Below are 22,360 nucleotides of genomic sequence, written 5' to 3'. Positions count from 1 at the left end.
TCCGGTGTTAAATTTCACATTTCTTCTGATATAGTTAGGCATCCTCAAGTTAACGAAGTAGAGGGGGAGAGGAAGCATAATATTTGACTTTTGAGTGCCTGTAAGTTCCTTGAGAGCATGGGGTCTTTCTCTTTCCTTTTCTCTCTTTCTTTCCTCTTTGTTCTTTCTTTTCTCCTTCCTTCCTATGTTTATCTTTTGTTCTCTTTCTTCCTTGCTTGCTCTTTCCTTCTTCCTCCCTTCCTTCTTTCCTTTCTTTCTTCTGTTTTTGTATTCAAAGTGCCTAGCATGGTGTCTGACATATATTAGATACTTAATAAATGGTCCCTGAATTGTAATAAAGTGACTTGAACATTCATCTGTGAACCTAAAAACATCTGTCACAAGAATGTATGAAGATCATCAGTACTGGGAAGCTCTTGCATCTTTTTCTCAATTTTCTACAAGAAAGGGGATGTGGTAAACCAAAAAGCAATCTCGTGCCCTGATTTCTGCTGTTCACTTCCTTTAATTTAGACTCTCACAATATAATAGTTTGTCAATGACCCAAATGCCAAAGCTGTGATAATGAGCATGGGAATAAAGGGGGGAAAACAGCATGGAAAACACCAGGAAAACCATCCAAAGGGACATTAAAATAAATACTACATTCTGCATTATTTAAATACTTATAATTCGTTGCTACTACTACCACTGGTTTCCAACGGGAAAAAAAGCAGTCCTTTAAGAAGGAAACAATAATCCAGCTTAGCACTGAAGCAACAAAAGGTCACACACATACATCTTGCCTTAATTAAATTGTCAGATGCCTCTTTCTCGTTGGCTTCCCTTGATGTTTTCTTTGTTGGCCCCTCATTTGGCACAGATGAGACTGGCCAAAACAACAATACCAAAAATAATCTAAAATTCTTGAGCTGAAGGTTGTGGAATGTGGGAGTTTCAGGAGAAAGGCTTTTAAGTAATTTTGCAATCAAACATACTAATTTTCTTAGTTGTTTTAAATCCCCAAATCAAGTAGCAGAGATTTAAAAGTCTCTGTTTTCCTGGCTGCTAGAATAATCTGCTCTTCTCTTCCTTCTAGATATCTCCAAAATGTTGGTGTTTTCTAAAATTAATTTTTTTTAACTAACAAGCATTTATTTTCTTTCCCTCCCATCTTCTCCCCAAAGGAAAAAAATGAAAGAAAAAACAAAACTTTTCTAACATTCATAGTCTAACATGCATAGTCAAGCAAAACAAATCCTCATATTGACCATGGCCAAAAATACATATCTCATTCTGTATAATTAATCCATTACCATCTCTCTGTTAGGTGGATAGAATGCTTCATTTTATCAATCTGCTGGAATTGTGTTTGGTCCTTGTATTGATCAGAAATCTTAAGGCTCTTAAGACTGTTCATTTCTACAATGTTCTTATTATAGTATAAATTATTATCCTGATTCTGCTCACTGTCCTCTGTATCAGCTCATGCAAGTCTTCCCACTTTACAGACCTCAAAAGAGGGTCCCTCCTGAGAGTGGGAGGTAGGACTGTAAATACAATTACTTTCTGTGTGCCCAGCTCTATGGTTGAGCTCTGTATAGTTCTGTGAGTTTGTGCTCATATAAGGAGAGTTGGTAGATACCCTTCTGGGGAGGGGGGAAGAAGAGCATTAGATATTGACAGTTCCAGATCATCTGGGTCTGGGCAATAAGCTAGACAGCTCTGTGAGAAGAGCACCTAGTGTCTTCATGTCACTAGGAAGCTTCTATCACAAGGGTTATAAATTTATATTTGCTCTTAAACAAATGAGTAACAACAGTTTAGTCACAAACATAAAGGGCCTGTTCCATTCACCTTCTTCCATGACGAATTTGTCCCTCTACACATTGATACCCTCCCTCTTGTCTCAGCGGCTCTGTTAGTCCTTTTCAATTTTTAAAATTCTTTCCTTAGTTTCTCATGTCTTGGATAAGAATTCTTTCTCATTCAATCAGGAATTTATTGAATATCTACTGCAAAGTACCAAAAGGTACAGTAGGCATGACATTTGGTTTTGAAATTCAAAGAGAAACATCCAAAGTAAAAAGTGCTAAGCTGTACAGTCAGATGTAAAGATGTAGGAGTTCAGAGAACAGAGGAAAAAAAATAAGGGCTTTAGCAATCAGGAGAAGGCTTCGTGAAAGAGACAGGACTTGAGGTTTGACAAGTCTTGAAAAACAGGCAAGATATAAATAGACAAGAAGAGAGAGAAGAGGACATTTGACACAGAGGGTAAAAGTCTTTTTCCACAGTTTCCCTACTCCCCCAACCAGGATCCTCTTACCCATGACAGCTAAAGCTGGAGGGAGAGATTATACTTGTATATTTTCTTACACACACACACACACGCACAGAGTGTTTTATATGTAGGTCACAAGTGACATCATCATTTGAGTGTTTTTATGCAACTGAATCAATTATCTAGAAAGAATAATATTCCACATGTAAACTACCCTTGGTGACATAAGGCTAGCTCTTCGCTTCCACCCATCCCAGCTAATTAGGCAGGTACAAAAAGGAAATAATTATGTAACTTCAGTAAATTTGGAAGATTTCAAATAAATCCACACAAATAATCAGCATTTCTATGTAATACCAATAAAACCCAGTAGGAGGAGAAAGAGAAATTACATTTAAAATAACTTCAGAATGTATAAAACAATTGGGAGTCTACTTACCAAGATACACACAAGAACTATACAAACCTAGATACAAGATACACACAAGAGCTATACAAACATAGATACAAGTCACTATTTATATAAATAGACTGACCTAAATAATTGGAAAAATATTAATTGCTCAAACGTAAGACGAGTCAATATAATAAAAATGACAATATGACCTAAATTAACTTACTTATTCAATGCCATATCAATCAACCGAACAATTACTTTACCAAACTAGAAAACAAAACAAAACAAAAGCATCTGAAGGCAGAAAAGGTCAAGAATCTCAAGGGAAAACTCAAAGAAGTGGGAACAAAGGAGGCCTAGCAGTGCCAGATCTCAAAGTAGTAATTCTCAAAACAAGTTGATATTAGATAAAAAATAGGGAGCACCATCAGTGGAACTGATTAGGTAAACCCAATACAGATGCCAATGTCGCTAGTACTCTTACACTCAGGAAGGACAGACAGACTGCTACTGCAAAAAGGACTCCCTATTTGGCAAAAACTCCTAGGAAACTGGGACGGCAGTTTGACAGAGATTAGATTTAGATCAGCACTTCACACTTTTTTCCAGGATAAGCTCCAAAGCGATAAATAATCTAAATATAAAAGGTCACTTCACAAAAAAAGGAGAAAAACACGGAAAAAGTTATTTATCAGATCAATAGATAGCAGAAACATTCATGCTCAAATAAGGATCATGGAAAATTAAAAAAAAACAATGAATTTCGACAGCATATGTTTTGCCTTGTGCTTAATTTGAAAGCTGAACATAAATTATTTCTGAATTATTCTGATTTCTTTTTATTTATGCCTCTCTACTGGTAGATAAATCACAACTACATGCAGGGCTGAAGATGATTTTTCCACATCTGTTTTATAAAGTCAGGTTTCTTGTTGTGTACTAACACTGGAAGAAACTTATCTCTAAATTCAACTCTTCAGCTGTGGGTTGCACTGACCTTATGTATTTAGCAGTAAACCATCAATGTCACTGAACACATGGAATTATATTTAGCAAAAGATACAAAACATTTTGTACCTGTTGTGTTGTTTTTTTTCCTGTTTCAGAGGGATGGGGAATGGGAGGGAAAAATAAAATGATTCTGGAGGTTTGAAGGAATATAAAATGTGTAGTAGAAAAAATAATGCATTTAATATCAGAAGATCAGGGTAAAAGACCCAGGTTGAACACCTGCTATATATGAGAACTTAGGCAAGTGACAACTTCTCTGTGTTTCAGTTTGCTCTGTCTATAAAATGGAAGGGAGGGGGAAGGGTTAAACTACAGTGCACATAGATTCCCTTCCAGCCTAAAAAAATCCATGATTATGTGACTCTAAATGTTTCTCTCTTTATAAATGCATCACACAAGAACTTAGTCATGTATTTCTGCATCTATGATGTACAATATCCTATAAGCACTGTAAGAGAAGAAAACAAGTTTGGGTCTAGGGAGTGGTGTGAGCGGTGAGTCATACCTTGTTTCTATAGATTCGGTGATTGTGGAAGTCAACGCCAAACACGCTCATAAAACAAAGTTAATCCCTGACTCCCCTCCACCAGCACAACCACCAACTGTTTTCTGCTATAACTCAGATCTTGTTTGTTTGTAACTTTATTAAAAGCCTCCATGGGGAGAAAACACTCCTTAATAATGGCTTTTTCTAGGTTTAGGAAGGAGAGAACTGGTACTAAGGACCCCAGAGATTTTCACAGCAGTTTACAATCAGGAAATCTGGGGAGGGAGACATTTCCCTGAGTTTTTAAATAGCTCCATTGTTCAGTTTTAGAGACATTGTGTAATTGGGAGAACAGCAAAACCTGTCCACCCAAGGCTTAGAAGAAAATAAAGAGCCACACTATTGATCTGCCACCTACTATTGGTGGGACCTTGGGCAAGTAATTTCACCTCTCTGGGCCTCAGTTTCCTCATTAATAAAATAACAGGTTTGATAAGATGGAGTCCAAGGTCTCTTCCCAGCGGAAACCTTATGTTATGATCTTCTTTGCTGGAGATGGGGGAATGTGACTGCCCAGATCAGGTCAGTTTTACTGCCTTCAGGGAGGCAAGATCATTCTCCGAAGCAAAAGCTGCAAGAAGGAAGCACCTTCACCAGTGTGCAGTTTTTATCATTGAGAAAAATGGAGCTTGAGTGATGTGTAAATAAATAATCCCGGAAGGCTGTGAGTCTGCTTGCCTTATTTATATCAGTATTCCTAACACAGAAATCTGTACAAAATGAGCACCTGACAAATGTGTAATGGAAGAATGGATTCTAAGGAATTGGGGAGGGGGGTGCAGTGGGAGATGAGGAAAGTCCCAGAAGAGGTTCTGAAGTTATTTGAGAGCTAGGATTTATTACTGCTATGGAAGTTGTTGATTTGTGACATTTGTTACCTGATTTTTCTATTGTTTCACCTACCAACAGGCAATCATAATTCATATTTATGGTGGAGTTTTAAAACATGCTGGAAGATATTTCACCTGATTTGCAGCATTTCCTCCTTGTCTTCACTGCCCTAATGGTCATCTCTTATCTGAACTATTGTAAACTCACCTCATAGAATCAGTGAGCTGAAATGAATTTCACCAAACTATCTAGTACACCATGAAATCCCTGGAATGAATCACATCTAAAGTGCCTAAATAAAATGTCTGCTTATCCTGGATTTTTACAAGGACCCATGGATAGAAAACAGGCCATTTCTCAGCCTTCAAACTCTGTAAATGATCTATAATCTCACTGATTTGGATCTTTGCCTCCAATGATGAAGATCACAACCCAGCCTGTGTCACTGGAACCCATGTTCTCTCATAAGTTAATTCCAAAGTGGCAGAGGCCTTTTGCACTTTCTCTTGAGGTTGTGAGAATACTAGTGGAGATCTTTAAAGGCACAGAGCCTATCACATAGTAGGTGCTTAATAAATGCTCCGTGACAGATTGTCTATGTTACTACTTTGTTGTTGTTCGGTCACGCCCACTCTCCGTGACCCCATTCTGAGTTTTCTTGGCAAAGATATGAAGTGGTTTTCCATTTCCTTCACCAGCTCATTTTACATATGGGGAAACTGAGGCAGACCTGGTTAAGTGATTTATCCAGGGTCATACAACTAAGTATCTGAGGCCAAACTTGAATTCAAGAAGATGAGTCTTCCTGACTCCAGGCCTGGAAATCTATCCACTGCCCACCTAACTGCCCTTTCTTTATTTGAATTCAAAAGGTAGGGGCCAATCCTAGTAATGAAGGAAAAGCAACAAAACTATGTCAGTTTAAGTAGCTTGGGATATGTTGACACGCCCTAAAAATAGTGGAAAAAAAAGATTAAGAGGCTAGAGGATGGGAAGGGATACACCAAGCATACATGCTGACCTGGGAGTTGCAATATTCACTATGGGGTAAGGATTCTGTAAAATGAGGGTATCTGGTTCCTATTTCTGAGGTTCCAATGTAGAAGTTCTGGAATCTCCTGTCTAGTGTTGAATCTATTGATCACTTAAGTAATCAGCTCGGTACTGCTAACCAAAATCTTACGATGTGCTCATTTCCATGTGTGTGTTCTTCTGCGGGGTAAAGGCCAAATGGCAGCATCGTCCTCCATAAATCATTCATAAAACTTAAGAAAATTAAAGCAACGTCTCAATTGTCAAGAATAGTTAGGGAATGATCAGGTCCTAGTACATTCTTAAGTCTAATTGGAATTTGTTAGCAAAGAGAATGATAGAATAAATCATATTTCTGTTTATCTTTTCATTCTAATTGAAAACAAAATAACCTGCTAATTTAACAAAAGTATTCAATTGTGATCATAGCCATCAATTATACCAAATAATTGAATTGGAAATCAATGTATAAGTCGATGCAAAAATTCAAGAATTTTATAAATTTCCTTCCAATTGATGGACAATGATTATTTGGTAATTGAGCTAGGGCACAATGCTAGCATAATATGTACTGTTTGTTTTGTCTTTGCTTTTTCTAAGTTATTCAAGGACAGGGCATTATGGAAACTGCCACATCAACAAATACAACACCAAACCTCAACATTAGTCCATAAATATTTGTTGATGTTGAGAACAGTCACCTAGGAGAATGAATCTGAATTCTACTGCAGTTTTTGAAGGATGTGCAGGGAATCAAAGCTACAGATGAGATTTCACAGCATCTTTATATGTCAATGAAATTTGGTCATCAAACTTTAAAAAAGGAATTAGAAGTCCTGATTAATCTTGTTTTGCTTTTTAAAATGGTAATAACATTTTTTCCAGGATTTTATTAGAATCATGAAGAGAAGACTGTTGTTTAGAAGAATGTTATTATAAACACTGATGAAGCTCCCCAAACATCTTGATTTTATAGCTTCATTATTAGCCATCCACATACCAAGAAAAGAAAATGCAGTTGAAGAATCTGAATCTTTGATATTGTCCTTAAAGTTACATGGAGATTTAACAGGCAAAGATAAAACTCTGAGCACACAAAAGAGCTCCCATATGGGAGAAATATTCAGAGCAGTTAATGGATCTGACTCCATTCGGAAAGCTTGTTTCTCCCATTTTGGTACCTTTAGCTCAGTTCGTCAAGTCCCAGACAGGTCTGATATTGACAGAACACTTTGTTCAAGTCTGTGAACTTTCATGTTATGCACATGTCCCATTTAGTAGCCACTCTGTTGCCACCAGCATGCTTCCATCTGGCAAAACTCAACGGGAGATTGTATGGTCCATTAGAAAGAACACTTCCTCTAATTTAAAATTGGAGAACCTGGTCTAAAATCCTACCTCTGATACTTACTTAGTAGTGCTGGACAAATCACTCAGCTTCAGGGGGCCCCTATTTCCTCTAAAATAAGGGCACTGGATAAAATGGCCTCTGAGGTCATTGGCGCTATGGGGGTGGGGAAGGTGAATAAGAGGAAAGGGGAAGAGAATGAGCATTTATATAGTGTCAACTATGTGCAAGGCTCTATTATAAGTGCTTCTACAAATATTATTTCATTTGATAATGATAATATGGATCTACAATCATATGTATTAGGGCAGTCCTAGGAAATTTGTCTTCTTTAATAAGATCTCTGGGACTGAGCACTGATAGATGTTAGTCCCTTTATGAATTCATATGCAAAGTCACCTTATCTGCAGGGATAGGGGACTACTGGTGTCGAACATGGCATATACCATTTGACTCAGGTGATGTTCGATGTGTGTTGTCTTAGTTTTGCCGAACCCCACCCCTCATTATTTGTTTCAAGGGATGGCTTACTAGGCAGGAGAGAAGAATAGGGATGGAAATTAAGGTGATGTAAAAGCAAACTATATCAGTAAAAGTCTTTTTAGATTAAAAAGAATGGATGTACTAAGAAGTGAACAGAACAATTCGTGAAAGAAGAAATCATTATTAAATAAAAAAGAGAGATAATGTAAACTAAAAAACTCTTCTCACACTATCCAATTGTACCTTAATCATCTGACATGGAAGTTTTCCATTTCACCTGATATAATCTAGCTCTTAAATAGATAATACAAGTAATGACTGGGGGAAATTCTATTTTTAATGTGGTAATAAATCTGTGCCTTCTAAGGTATTTTCTAATAGAGCTATAAAAATGTACCATTTTGCATTAAGGCTTAATAGATGATTCAAGCTAACTGCAGACCAGAATTTTATCCTATTCCACATTCCCCACAAAAGATCATTTTTAACAATCTTTCCTCTCCAGATAATCATGAAGTTATTGTCTTACATATCAATTACTTATATTTTTGTTTTTAACCAGACCTGTGACTAGGCCTAAAGTCAGGAAGATCTGAGCTCAGTTTTGGTCTCAGACACTTCCTAGTTGTGTGACTGAGCAAGACACTTAATCAATGTTTACCTCAGTTTCCTCAACTGTAAAATGAGTGTAACATCAACACCTACCTCCCAGGGCTGTTGTGAGGGTCAAATGAGATCCTATTTATAGAACACTTAGCATAATGCCCAGAACATAGTGATTGCTTAATAAATGTCAGTTTAAAATACAGGAGGGTAGCTTCCCCATGATGACTTCTCTCCCCCAGTGCATATCCATACCTTTTCTACAACTCAGAGCAAGGTGAAGGGCATTGAGAAGGTAACTGACTGGTCCTAGTTCACAGTGTCAGTATTTGTAAAACAAAGGCTTTGAATCCTGGTCCTTCTTAGTATTTATCTATCAGAATCTCTTACAATGGGAGAAAGCATTAATATCATGCTCTTCTTTTATGAAGCGGTCATGTCCCACTTTTTTTTTTTTTTTGCTTTTTTGGAGGGGGGAAGGTAGGGCAATTGGGGTTAAGTGACTTGCCCAAGGTCACACGGCTAGTGTGTCAAGTGCCTGATGCTGGATTTGAACTCCAGGGCCAGTGCTCTATTCACTGACCCACCTAGCCGCCCCTATGTCCCACTTTCTTTAGAATTTGTCTGAATCTATATAATAATTAGGCAACACGACAGTTGTATTTACAAAAGCCAATCTTTAAGGCCAATCAGTTTAAGAGAGAGTAGGAAGGCTTTAAGTTCTGGATTAAAGATTGTTTTTCTCTAAAATTTTCTCACATAGGAACATTTTAAAATTCCAACTTTGCACTGAGATACATTATAATAAAATGGAAACTAAAACATACAAGGGCACATTTTTATATTCTCTATATCATATTATGGGAAATCACAATTTTGGACAAAAACAATCATAATGATTTTAATACTGAGTGTGTGTGTGTGTGTGTGTGTGTGTGTGTGTGTGTGTGTGTGTGTGTGTGTGTGTGTGTAAAGAACCCCCCTTGTAGAGACTCCATCGTCTGTAACTCAGAACAAAATTGAGTGGCCTGCGACACTCAAATAGGAAGGACTTGAACTCAGGCTTTCCTACCTCCAAAGATTGCCTTCTACTCACTATACCATGTTGCCTGATAATCTAAGGAGGTTAAAATGAGCTAGTAACAAACCAGACCTTGAAACTAAAAGGGGAAAGAAGGAACTAGTTCTGGTTTAAGCTCATTAACAACCCTGAAGCTCACAATTAGAAGGCTAATGATGAAACCATTGCTATAATCCAGCCGTTCAAAAATGTACCTCATGCCTCCCATGTTTTAATGATCACCTTTCTGCCTTCAGGAACTATGCCAACAGATTGAGTAGAAACCATGCACACACACACACACACACACACACACACACACATATACACACATCTCTAGAATTTGGCCAGACTTAGTCAATGAAAAGAGCTACTACCCATGAACAATTAATATTTCTCAAATTACTTAAATTTGATTTTCTTTGTATAAAAAGGTTTTTTATATAATTTTGTTTATATAGTTACTGGGTTTGTTTTGACAGGTATACTTCCAGATATTGTATACTGTCTACAGTTAGTTTAAATGGGGTCATTTGCAAACCTTCTAAATATACACATATTTACTTTCTTCTTTTAAAAAAAAAAATATTTTTATTTATTCATTCATCCGCTTTTTTTTTTTTTTGCTTCTTTTCTCTTTTTTTGGCAGGGGGAAGACAGGGTAATTGGGGTTAAGTGACTTGCCCAAGGTCACATGGCTAGTAAGTGTTAAGTGTTTGAGGCCACATTTGAACTCAAGTCCTCCTGATTCCAGGGCTGGTGCTCTATTTACTGTGTCACCTAGCCGCCCCCACATATCTACTTTCTCTACTAAATGGACTAATAATGTTGCCTCTTGTCATGTGGCAGTAACTCTGGGCTCTGAAGGTTGTATCCCAGGGACAATTCAGTTCAAGTCCTAGTTTGTAAAAGCTGAATGGCTTCAGAACGATCTAAGAATGTCTCAGAAAGGCTCATCACTAATGTATTTGGAAAACACATTATTTAATTTGGGGGACATGACAACTCATGAAATCATCTCCTGAGGTTTTAAAGAGTTGAAATCTGTCTAAAATAAAATAAAACTTCTCTCCTTGGCATTTACATCTTTTCACAATCTACTACAGCTGGATTCCAGGATTATTTCCTATCACTCCTCCTCACACATTCTAAATTTATGCTAAGGTAGACTTGTTATACTCCAAACTCAACATGCCATCACCTTCCTCCATGACTTGTTGCTAAACAAGCTTTCCCTCATGCTTAGAATGGCTTTACTCTCTACTTCTTAGAATCCTTTATTGACTTTCAAAGATTAGTTCAGGTACAAATTTGGATTCCTATGAGAATCTCTCCTATTTCCCTCAGTTGATTGTGCTCTGTCATTTTAATATAATCTTAAGTTTACCCATCTGTTTATATGATGTATCTCCCCAGTAGAATAAAAATCTTGTAGATACTGATGTTTTTGTCTTTGTCTCCAAGAAAGGACTGACAAACAGTGGGTGCCTAATAAATGTTTGATGAATCATTGAAATCAAGGATCTCGAAAAACATCCAAGTAAGGACTTACTTGGCTATAAATTCATTCTGAACTAAAGTTTAAAGGGTATTAATTATATGAGTGAAAAAGTTGGAATTCAACTCAAAAAGTTTAATGAAGATTTAAATTTAATTAATATTAACACAACAGTGTACCTACTATGAGCAAGACATTACAACCTCAGCTGATGGGAAATAAAAGATCAAAACTGCTCTAAAAAACTAATGATGAGACTTTTTTTTTTTTATAATCCTAGGTCATTCATCAAACCTCCAATGTTTTATAATAAGTACCTTTATGACTTCAGGAATTTTGCAGCTCTTATACAATTGACACATTGAAAAATCCAAACAGAAAAACAGCAGGCTGCTGCCCTCATTTGATGAAATTATAAATAAAACCCAGCTTTCCACAGGGAGCCTTGAGTGATGGGTAACTGAACTCTGTCCACTACAATGACATCCTACAAAACATCTGTCTTTTAAGTGACCTAACATACGTGTTTTACACTACCTATTCTTTTGAGTCCTACTAGAGCACTCACTGATGATTTCTGTCCTTCATAATTCTCATGCACATAATTATATATGTTTCTAGAGTGTTATATTTGGACAGTGGCAGGTGGTAAGGGGTCCAAAGCACTGTGCTCCCCCGCCATGGAAATTCCTTTCAAAGACACAAGTCAGCAATTCCAGTGTAACTTACAGTCATAAAGAGTTGTCTGAGAGTAATGAGAATTTCAGTTTTTCCTAGAATCACAAATTAGTGTCACATACAAGACTTGAACCCAGATCTTCTTAGCTCCAAGATTCTAATGTTGATAATCTTGAATTTTAACAGGACACTTCTTTCCTCTTATTTATTTTTAAGTATGTTCATTCCTGTTGGAAGATTCCATCAGTGAATTTATGTTGGATTTGAGTTTATTACCCAGTCCTGGAATATACTTAACATTCAGCTTAGAGATAACCTAGGAATTTCAAGCTATAGTGCTAGCCATTAAACAATCAAGACTGCCACAGAGCATATAAGTATAAAGTTCACATTATCTGGGTCAGTAGAACAGAGGGAATCTGGGTCAGCAATGTTTGAAATCCTCTAATCCCATGCTGTAGGACATTTATTGTAACTATGGGGTCCTTATAGACAGGAATGCTGCCATTTTTCTTTCTTGGAGATCCCAAGTGCCTGGAATACTACTTTGTATATATTAAAGTAATTAATAAATATGAAGTAGAAGAAATACATGGAAATTGGGGGGAAGGGAATTTTAATCCTATAGAATATAAATTCCTGAAAGGTAGGACTTCTTGTATCCCCAACACCTGGTAAGTACATAGGAAGTACTTTAAAAATTCTTGTTGATTGATTAGCCATTGAAAATCTAGGGGCCAGAGAATCCTTGAGTCAGAACTGGCCCTGCCTCTAGGCAGGATGTAGTATTCTTAAAGTGCCTCACCCAACAATATGATTACAAGCATGGTCCTGGGAGGATAATTTGTCCTCTTGACCCCTCTCCAAAGGAAGCAGAAAGCCACATGGGTGGAGAAGAAAATAAAGGATAAATACAGCATTGAATGGGTGCTCATACCAGCAAGTCAAGGGGTTAGAAAGCCTGACTAGGAAGAAAGTCTGAATAAACTTTAGGGAACAAGCCAACATTCTCAAGGCATTGTTTGACATGACATTAGACTCACTGGTCTGGTAAGTTCTAAATGAGGTTACAGAAAATAAGATAAGGCAATTTATATTTTAGTCATTAACCAATTGGCTTATGAGTCAGTCTTTTGTCTAATAGGTAATCAATCATTAATAGTAAACTGTGGACTCCATTCACTTAAAGAAGAGATAACAAAAATTGCACCTAAAAATAAATAATAATAAAATAATACAATAATGTAAAAAAATAATGTAATAAAAGTTTCCAGGCAGTTAGTTATTCAAGGACATTGCCTATTTAGGTTAGAACCTGGAAAGTATAGGAAATATAAACAAAAGCTGCTTCATTTTTGGAAAATAAGCTTTTGAAACCAAACTTATTTTACATATCAAAGGCAGTTATTTTGAAAACAAAAATATGGAGGTTAGGTTTTTAAAGGTAAAAATGAATGTGGATAAGACTGTCTCCCCATAAGAATGCCTAGGCCAAACAGTTTCACTACCACTTCTGCTGAATCTTGCTGCTCTTTGGAGATGATAAAACCTACAAAACAACAAAATTTTCATGCTACAGGACTGTTTCAGTACCTCTGAAGGTCAGCTTGGAGCTCCACCTCCCACTCCTGCTTCCTGGATGGAGACCTGGACCAGGAGTCAGTGAACTAGCATTTATTAAGTAGTGACTATGATGTGCCGGACAGTGATCTGAGCACTGGAGGAAGGGAGGAAGGGAGGAAGGAAAGGAGGGAGAGAGGGAGGGAGGGAGGGAGGAAGGGAAGGAAGCACATAACAGTCTCTACTCTTAAGAACTAAAAGAACACTTTTGAGAGTCCCATGGACAGCAAGGAGGTCAAATCAATCAATACTTAAATTAACTCAGGCCATTCAGTGGAAAGTCAAATACTGAGGCTGAAGCTTAAAAACTTTGGCCACATAAAGAGAAGACTAGACTCACTGGAAAAGACCCTGATGAGAAAGACTGAAGGCAAAAGGAAAAGGAGACAGACGAAGATGACATGGATAGACAGTGTCATGGAAACAATGAAAATGAATTCGGACAGACTTTGAAAGATAATGGAGGATAGGAGAGCCTGGAAGACTGTGGTCCAGGTGACATGAAGAGTTGAACATAACTGAATGACTGAAGAACAAGACTCTTAAGGAGCAGCTTATGCCTCATGGATAAAATCCATTTCAATGTTTCCAGAACTAATATGAGTTAGTATTCTAAAACAACATGACAAAACTTGTGATAATATGGCAGTACCTAGTATATCTGCTCAGTGGCTTTCCAAGAAAGATGTATGTGTCCCCAGTCAGAAATGAATACAGAAAAATAATTTCAGGTCCAAGCATAATAATGGTCTCAGTAGGTAATAAGCAGGACAAGAAAATTCTACTGAGTGACATTTTAATGGTAAACACTTGCTACTTTGCCGGTAAAAAGTCCAATCACAAATGGACTTTCTTTTTTTTTTTTTTTGGAGGGGGGAGGGGAGGGTAATTGGAGTTAAGTGACTTGCTGGAGGTCACACAGCTAGTTTGTTTTGTGTATTAAGTGTCTGAGGCTAGATTTGAACTCAGGTCCTCCTGACTCCAGGGCCAGTGCTCTATTCACTGCACCACCTAGCTGCCCCCCAAATGGACTTTCAGTTTAAAAAGTGAAGTGTTCCAAATAAAGAGTATGGTACATCTGGGATAGGTTTCCAGAAAAAAAAAATGGCTAGCTTAGTTATTGTTGTTCAGTTGTTTCAGTCATGTCTGACTCTTCATGGCCCCATCTGGAGTTTTGTTGGCAAAGACACTGGAGTGGTTTGCCATTTCCTTCTCCAGCTTATTTTACAGGTGAGGAAACTGAGGCCAACAAGGTTAAGTGACTTGCCCAGGGAAACATAACTAGTAAATATCTGAGGCTGGATTTCAACTCAGGAAGCTGAGTCTTTCTGAACCCAGATCTGGCATTCTATCTACTTCACCACCTAACCAGTCAGAGGAGCAGAGTTCAAATCCTACCTGATACCACTTTTGATGAACTTGAGCTATTCAGATGGTTCCTTCTAGCTCTACGATCCTATGGAATCAGGCCTTCAGACACTAAACCAGGGACCTACACTGTTCTTTTCCATTCAGTAAGTTCTATGTATTTGTTCACTTGCACCATTGGGAGCCTGTGTGTTTACATGGTAAACAACAGATTCATTTAAAAGCATGGCTAAACTAAGGTTAAATGACACATCATAAATTATAAATTATAATTTATTCATTATATTCTAGGAATGCACCACACTGAAATTGATCTTATAGGTAAGCAAACATCTAAAGGTGTGCTATTAATCCAGCAGTCACCCAGAGACTTTCACATTTTAAAAGTACTAACAGATTGTAAAGAACTAGAATTTCATCGGTGTAGGTATATTCTCCTTTCCTAGCACAGATGGCAACCATTCCAAGCGATCTTATTCTGTGTGACTATAGTCCATATTTTTCTATAAATCTTCTGGAGAGGTTATTCCCGGTGCTCAGAGTGGCATCTTCCTCTGGTTTTTTGCTATCTTGGGAATACACAGAGCATATATTTTTCTAAAATTTATTTTATTTTTTTCAGTTAATAAAAACATACTTTCTCACCCCCTTCCATCCCTGCCTGCAATGAAAAACAAAAGTCTTATAACCAAGCTGTATAGTAGAACAAAACAAATTTCTGCATTGGCCATATCCAAATATACCTATGTTTCAATCTGCATGTACCCTGAATCCACCTCTTCTCTTTTAGGAGGCAGGTGGCATGCTTCACCATGAAGGTCAGACACCTCAGTGATCAGAGTTCGTAAGTCTTCTTAAAATTATTATAGACACAGTTATGCTGCAGTGGGCAGAGTACTGGATTTAGCATCAGGGAGACCTGGGTTCAAATTCTATCACAGACTCCTACTAGCTATGTGACCTAATCAAGCCACTTCACTACCCTGTGCCTCAGTTTCCTTATCTGTGAAATGAGAGGTTGGACTCCGTATCCTCTAAGGTTCCTTCTGTTTCTAGGACCCTCTGAGTATCAAACCAATATAAGATTCTCTGTTGTCTCTCTCCTGCTCACACTTTCCCTTTGCCATAAAAGCTCAATGATATCTTAAAAAAACAAACATATCCTTGATATCATGCTATATGACTGGTAATATGTTATTCAACCTCCTTCTGTCCAGTGGGCAAATAAACAATTTGTGTGTAAATTGTGTGTATACACACATGTATATACGTATATATACACACATGTGCAAATATATGTAGATACAATGCATATGTATGTATATACACACATATTTACTTACAAGGCAAAGATGAACAATGTAGGAAAATGAGGAAAAGACTAAAAGAAGAGTTCCCAAAAGAAAATTTGGTTTATATAATTCTACTTCAACAGACCTCCTTTTCCTCTTAAGCTGGTGTATGGTCTTTTTTTTTTTTGTCTAGAATTTATATTAATCTTCCTAGCACTGACATTGTTAAGGTCTGATTTAATGTCCATTTGCATTGACTGAAGGAATTGGACAAGGTTAGCCTGGAAAAGAGATGGCTTGGGAGCCCATGATAGCTGTCTTCAAATATTTGAAGGGCTATTATTGGAAGGAAGAATCAAGACTTGCTTTGTTTTACTCTAGAGGGTAGACTCAGAATGGGTAAAAGTTACAAAGAAGCAGATTCAGCTTTGATGGGGTAAAACTTCCTAGCCATCAGAGCTGCCCACAATTGGGATAGGATGTCTTCAGAGATGGTAGGCTTCTCCCTCTATGGAGGGCTTCAAGCAGAAACTGGATAAACTATTCCAAAAACAATTATGTCAAATGAATTATTTATGTACAAGAAAATGGGCAAGTGTATTATAGTAGCTTGAGACAGATCTGTTCCTTTTTACAAATACAACACCTAAGCTGTCCAAAATTTACAGAAGTAGGCCACGATGACGAAGTGATATTTCCACTGACTCATTTTTCACATGTGCCAGGCAAGGAAAGGATGCCAGTGGCATGGTGTGTCACAAAGAGAAGTTTTATGAGCTAATGTTTTGAAGGATAGAAACTAGCATTAAAATTTACTCAGCTGGGGAAAGAAGTCCAAAGGCATCCATTTATGAAGTTAAGGAGAGAAGAGGTGTGTGTATGTGTGTATACACATACTCATGACATGAATATTTCCTAAAGTCCTTGAACATATTTAAGCTATGGTGATAAACTCTGCCTTCTATGCAATGGATCTATATGATCATTTCTTTTAATATATATAACTGTTTTTGCTGCTACTTTAAGATTTGCAAAACCTTCATATATGTTATTTCATTTTATTTTCATGATAACTTTGTGAAGTAGGTGTTATTATTACCAAAAGAAAACTATATACTGACCCTTGTTGTTGTTTTATAAAATTACTGAAATCTCTAATTTGGGGTCTTATTTTGTTTGCTTCTCCCGTTTCCATTTCAGATTTCTGATCATGTCTCTTTCTGACTTCAGAACAATTCATTCTTTGATTCCTAAAGCAAGAATGGGGTTGTACCATTAGTGAGTAGAGTTCTTGTACAATTTGGGTTATTTTTTTTATTTTAAAATTTAATGATTTCCTTTACAGAAAAAAAATTTGAAAAGGGTATTTAAAGGCAGAATAATGAAAATTTGGATAAGCTGAGGCAAACAACTGGACACATCTTCAAAATTACCATCATTCATAATGAAACATATTCTTATGAAAGACACTTCCCAATTCTTTCTATGGTAGACTGCATCTTGCTAAATAAATGGGAAATTTTGCCTGAGAGAGATTTGATAGTGAGTAGGAAACATATGAATTCTGGATAAATGTGTAGCTCTATATGAATGTATAAAGTAATCAAAGTGACTTTAGAGACTGAGAATACAATCTTTAATAGAAACCCTAAAGACATGAGACATAAAAAAATATTACTGAAAGGAAGATGGAAACAAATCAACCAATACTTGTTCTAGGTCTAGCAGTGAACTCATTACAGACATCAGAGACAAAAAGAAAAGCTACTAAGAAGAAGGGAGGAACTAACTGAAAGACTCAGACTAAGGCTCCTACAACATCCCTTCTTGTCAAGTCAGAGTTCAGCTTCCTTCTTGCTAGGATGACCCATAACATGGATCATAGGCAACATACTTCCTTTACTGCAAGCTTTGTGATGGATTTAAAACCCAGCATTTTTTCTTGGAGAAAAGTCAATTTTGAATCAAGGGAGTCCTGCTCTGTTAATTATAGAAAGCTATCTTTGTAACTTAGTCATCTTAGTAGGTCCTCAGATCTATTATTTGGAAAAGAACCAAATTGTGGAAGGAGTCAGTTATTTCATCCACCTTTCCATGTAGCTTAGAAAGATATCAGCTGATAACGATATGCCAAGTATGCCAAAGTAGTCAGTTCTTCCAATTCCATAAAAATTAATTACATTGATGATTCTAGCCCTAAGATACAATAAAAAAGTGATCTTGTCAAATAAACTATTTTTAACATGTTCCCATAGAGGAGTTGAACAAGGTGCCCCGGCAAAAAGTCTACTGATAATCTACAAAGATTATTATTAAGAGTCCAGTGGGTGTGGAAACTCCTGCTTTTGTAGTCCTGTGGGGTAATGATTTTTATCCACAAGGAAATTCCTACAGGACAGAGATCACACATAGATACCACAAAATGTGTTTCTCTTCAGAGATTAACATAACTCTACTAGGAGAGATTCAGTTGCTAATAATTTCTCCTTCCTTCCTTCTGTCATTCCCTTTCTTCCTCTATTCACTCCTTCCTTTCCCCATTTCTTCATTGTTTTCTTGCTTCATTCCTTCTTTCCATCTTTCTTTCATGTGGGGTGAAGGCCTATGCAAAGCTAACCACACTCACTAACCTGGTCTGATATGTGAACAGTGATACTCATTTGCCAGATGTCTGGCCGGGGTCTGAGGTAAAGTTTTCAGCAAAGAAAACAGTTTTTTTCCACTGTGAAAGCTAACTGCCATGGGGATAAAGCCTTGACCTTGGCCTGATTAGCACCAGGTTCTAACTAGCTCAGAATAACAAACAAAAGAAACATATAAACAAACATACAGCAACATTGCTAGCCACTGCAAGATGGATTCATTCACTTTCTCACAAGAAATGAGTCCATCTTCTGCCAAAATGGGATCCTTTGAAAGACTGGAAGAAACAAGTAGCCTAGGAAAGAGAGAGCTGTAAAATATTTGGGATTCTATAAAATAATTATTATGTATTTAGTAGAAAATTAGAACTCACAAAATGCACTAGAGCCTGGGCTGGTGATCAGAAATCTCTTTAATTTATGAATAAGTCCCAGTTAAAGGATTTCCCCCCAAAACAACCATAACAATTTTCCTTAGTCTTCATCTAGAATGACCATTCAACTATTAATAGGTAATTCTTTTTTTTTTTTGACTAAGTAATCCTAGAGCCCTGTGTGAAAAATAACAACAAGGTGATCTATTTCTTCCCCCAGTGATGCAGATACTTCTCCTGTGGGAACTAAGCATGTGTCTCTCTCATTGACATAAGATATCCAGTAACTCTCAGATGGTCGTGACTCTCACTCATGACTCACTTGGGCTACATTCAGCTTGATGTCTTAAATGTGAAAGGGCTTAAATTCCTGGCATCATTCAAGTTACTCTTACAGAAAAGGTTTAATCAGAATGGAATGAACATTTATTTGTTAGATCAGATAGTTCTTCATTTCATCATAGTAACTTTCATATCATACTGTCCTATGGAATCACTTAGTTAACATTGAAAAAATGTCTGTTAAGGTTTTATTTTTCAATGATTAACAAAGGGTCATTGTTTTATTGGTTGATTTTAGTGAAGAAGTCTTTTTAAATTTAGGGGAAAGGGAACCCCCAGGGTGACGGGAATAAGAATAAAAAAGTAAAAGTTTAAAAGGCAACATCCTACACCAATGACAATGATCTACAGCATTTTTATATTCTTCTAAAATCTCTACATAGTGATTTATGACAAGCAGAATTTTAGTCATTGATATATTTCCCCACTTTTATATTACTATTAGGTATATCATATTTAGCATTCCTGCCTAATGAAGTATTGAGATTCCTGATAAACAGAAATTCTAACTTAGGCTTTCTAAAACTAAAACTAATAAAGATGAAATATCAGGATAACCTGAGATTTTTAACTTCAAGAAATGCTCAATTTTTTTTCATTTTGCTGAAATCTTCTAATAAGTATTACAAAAAAAATGATTAGAACACCTACCAGCAATATATAAGAAACAGGTATCTTTAATTCAATTAATACTTTCAAATAGCCAGAAGGAGCAAAGTTCAACAATGTGATAATAACACTAAATTATTTTCCTACTTAGACTGAACTATATGTTCTCCCATTTTTCCTATACCTAAACTACTTCATTTACAAAGGGAAAAAAAGCTTTCCCCACTAATTCTAAGCTGACATGTTTACATATTTCACTTCTTTCAAGATTTGATGCATTAATTGTGTTAACAGTAGAAGATTCTTTAGGCAGAACCTACTTTTTGTCCTTTCTAGGGCCCACAGAATTAAAATTTAAAGGTAATACTGCTTCCCACCTGAGAGAGGGAGAGAGAGAGAGAGAGAGAGAGAGAGAGAGAGAGAGAGAGAGAGAGAGAGAGAGAGAGAGAGAGGGGGGGGGTCAAGAGAGTCATACAGAGAAATAGATACAGAGAGAGACACAGAGTTCTAGAGATTCAGGACTACTAGCTCCTCTGGAGCCTGGCTAATGCTCCAGGAACATACCAGAGGTAAGTTGGAGCTGCAGCCAATGACTTATCCTGCTTCTAGCAGAATTAAAAATGGTTAAGCCACAATTCCAAAATGCCAAAGAAAAGGAAACCCTAAATAAAACCATTGCATTTCAATCATTTGTCAACCATCTCCCTTTCCTGGTCTAGTTTTTAGAAATAAGACTCAGGCAGTTTCAAAATCTCCATGGAGTCTTTTGTTACAAGCAACAGTTTTTAGGAACCCAAGTAATGCTGAAAAGATGAGTCCAAGAAAATTTAAGTCTGATTAACTTCTTCAGTCTTCTGTAGAAAGTATAGGAGAGTTGCCCTGGACCTAGCCAAGAATGTGAAGGTGTCCAGATTTCTCTTCGGACATTTGTCTTTCTTTACCCTTAATCCCCTTCCCTTCATCTCTCTCTTTTCCTCTTCCCCCTACCTAGCATTTCCTCCTCCTCTCTCTAACAAAGCTTGTTCTCAGACAATCAAAAGGAATCTGATAAACTCATCCAGACTGGGGTACAAATGACTGATAGATACCAAGAGAGGTATCTGGATTTCAACAGGAAGTAGGAACCTTTACATACCAGAGAGATGAACCTCTAATTGTGTAATCTGTCCATGTATCAAGTAACCAAAAGATTTTTTAGGGGTCAGGGAGCAAATGTTCTTCCTTAAGACATGGATGGCCACTAGGCAAAGTATGGCATAGTAGAGAGAACATTGAAATGGGAAGCAAAAGAACTGAGTTATAGACAGAAACTTCCCACTAACGTGTGACATCAGGAAAGTCACTTGTGCTTTCTGAGTTCAATTTCCTCATCTGGAGAATGAGAGGGAAGGATTAGATCATCTCCAATGTTCTTTCCTACTCTAATATTTTATGGGTCTACCCATGAAAGTAGATAACATTGACTCATTCAGACTGCTAGGAATTATGTTCAGAATATCTCAAAGAAAATAATAGCAGGAATGTCCCTTCATTTTAAGACATCCTAGGGGCTCAAGAAGGGGCAGTTGGGTGGAACACAGCATAGAATAAAGGGACTGGAGAATAGAATGAAGGGTCTTTATGAGTTCAAATCTGACCTCAGATACTTCCTGGGTCTGTGACTTAACCCTATATGCCTCAGTTTCTACATCTGTCAAATGAGCTAGAGAAGGAAAAGGCAAGCCATTCCAGTATTTTTGCCAAGAAAACCCCAAATGGGATCACAAAGAACCATACATGATTGAAATGACTGAACAATCAGAACAAGATTCCTTGGATAATGTTGTAGAATGGAATGCAAAAGTATTTATGATGTGTGTCCAAAACTATGTTAAGTGCTTAGAAAGCAAATACAAAAGCAAGATGGCCCCTTCTCTTAAGGAGCCATCATTCTAATTAGGTATGACAATACACATACACATATATACACACATATACAGTGGATAGAGAGCTGGGTCTAGAGTCAGGAAGACCTGAGTTCAAATCTACTCTCAAATACCTACTCACTGTGTGACCCTGGGCAAGTCACTTTACCTCTGTTTGCCTTAATCCACTGGAGAAGGAAATGGCAAACCAATCAAGTATCTTTGTCAAGAAAACCCCATGGACAGCATCGGTGTGCTATTTTCCATAGGGTCACAAAAAGGCAGGCACTCTGTGTGTGTGTGTGTGTGTGTCTGTGTCTGTGTGTAAAAATGGATAGATAGCCAGAAAGATATAGACAGACAAACTGATTGATTGATTCAGAGCTGAAGAACAGACTCAGGAATCTAAAGGACAAAGTTTCAGGAGGGATGGCAATGCCCAGTGGACTTTGAGGTGTAAT

The 22,360-nt window shown here is 37.1% G+C and overlaps 1 protein-coding gene across 1 annotated transcript in view; it reads right to left on the bottom strand.

Moving 5' to 3' along the window:
* Positions 1-22,360, bottom strand: part of MAST4 (microtubule associated serine/threonine kinase family member 4) — an 808,407-nt gene that overhangs the window by 153,202 nt on the left and 632,845 nt on the right. The window lies entirely within an intron of this gene.

The sequence above is a fragment of the Petaurus breviceps genome, unplaced genomic scaffold (genome assembly GCF_028583685.1).
Source record: "Petaurus breviceps papuanus isolate PSGF00001 unplaced genomic scaffold, PetGlider_PUasm1.0 229, whole genome shotgun sequence".
NCBI classification, from domain to species: domain Eukaryota; kingdom Metazoa; phylum Chordata; class Mammalia; order Diprotodontia; family Petauridae; genus Petaurus; species Petaurus breviceps.
The sequence above is the reverse complement of the archived record's forward strand: the minus strand, read 5'-3'. Positions and strand labels throughout refer to the sequence as shown.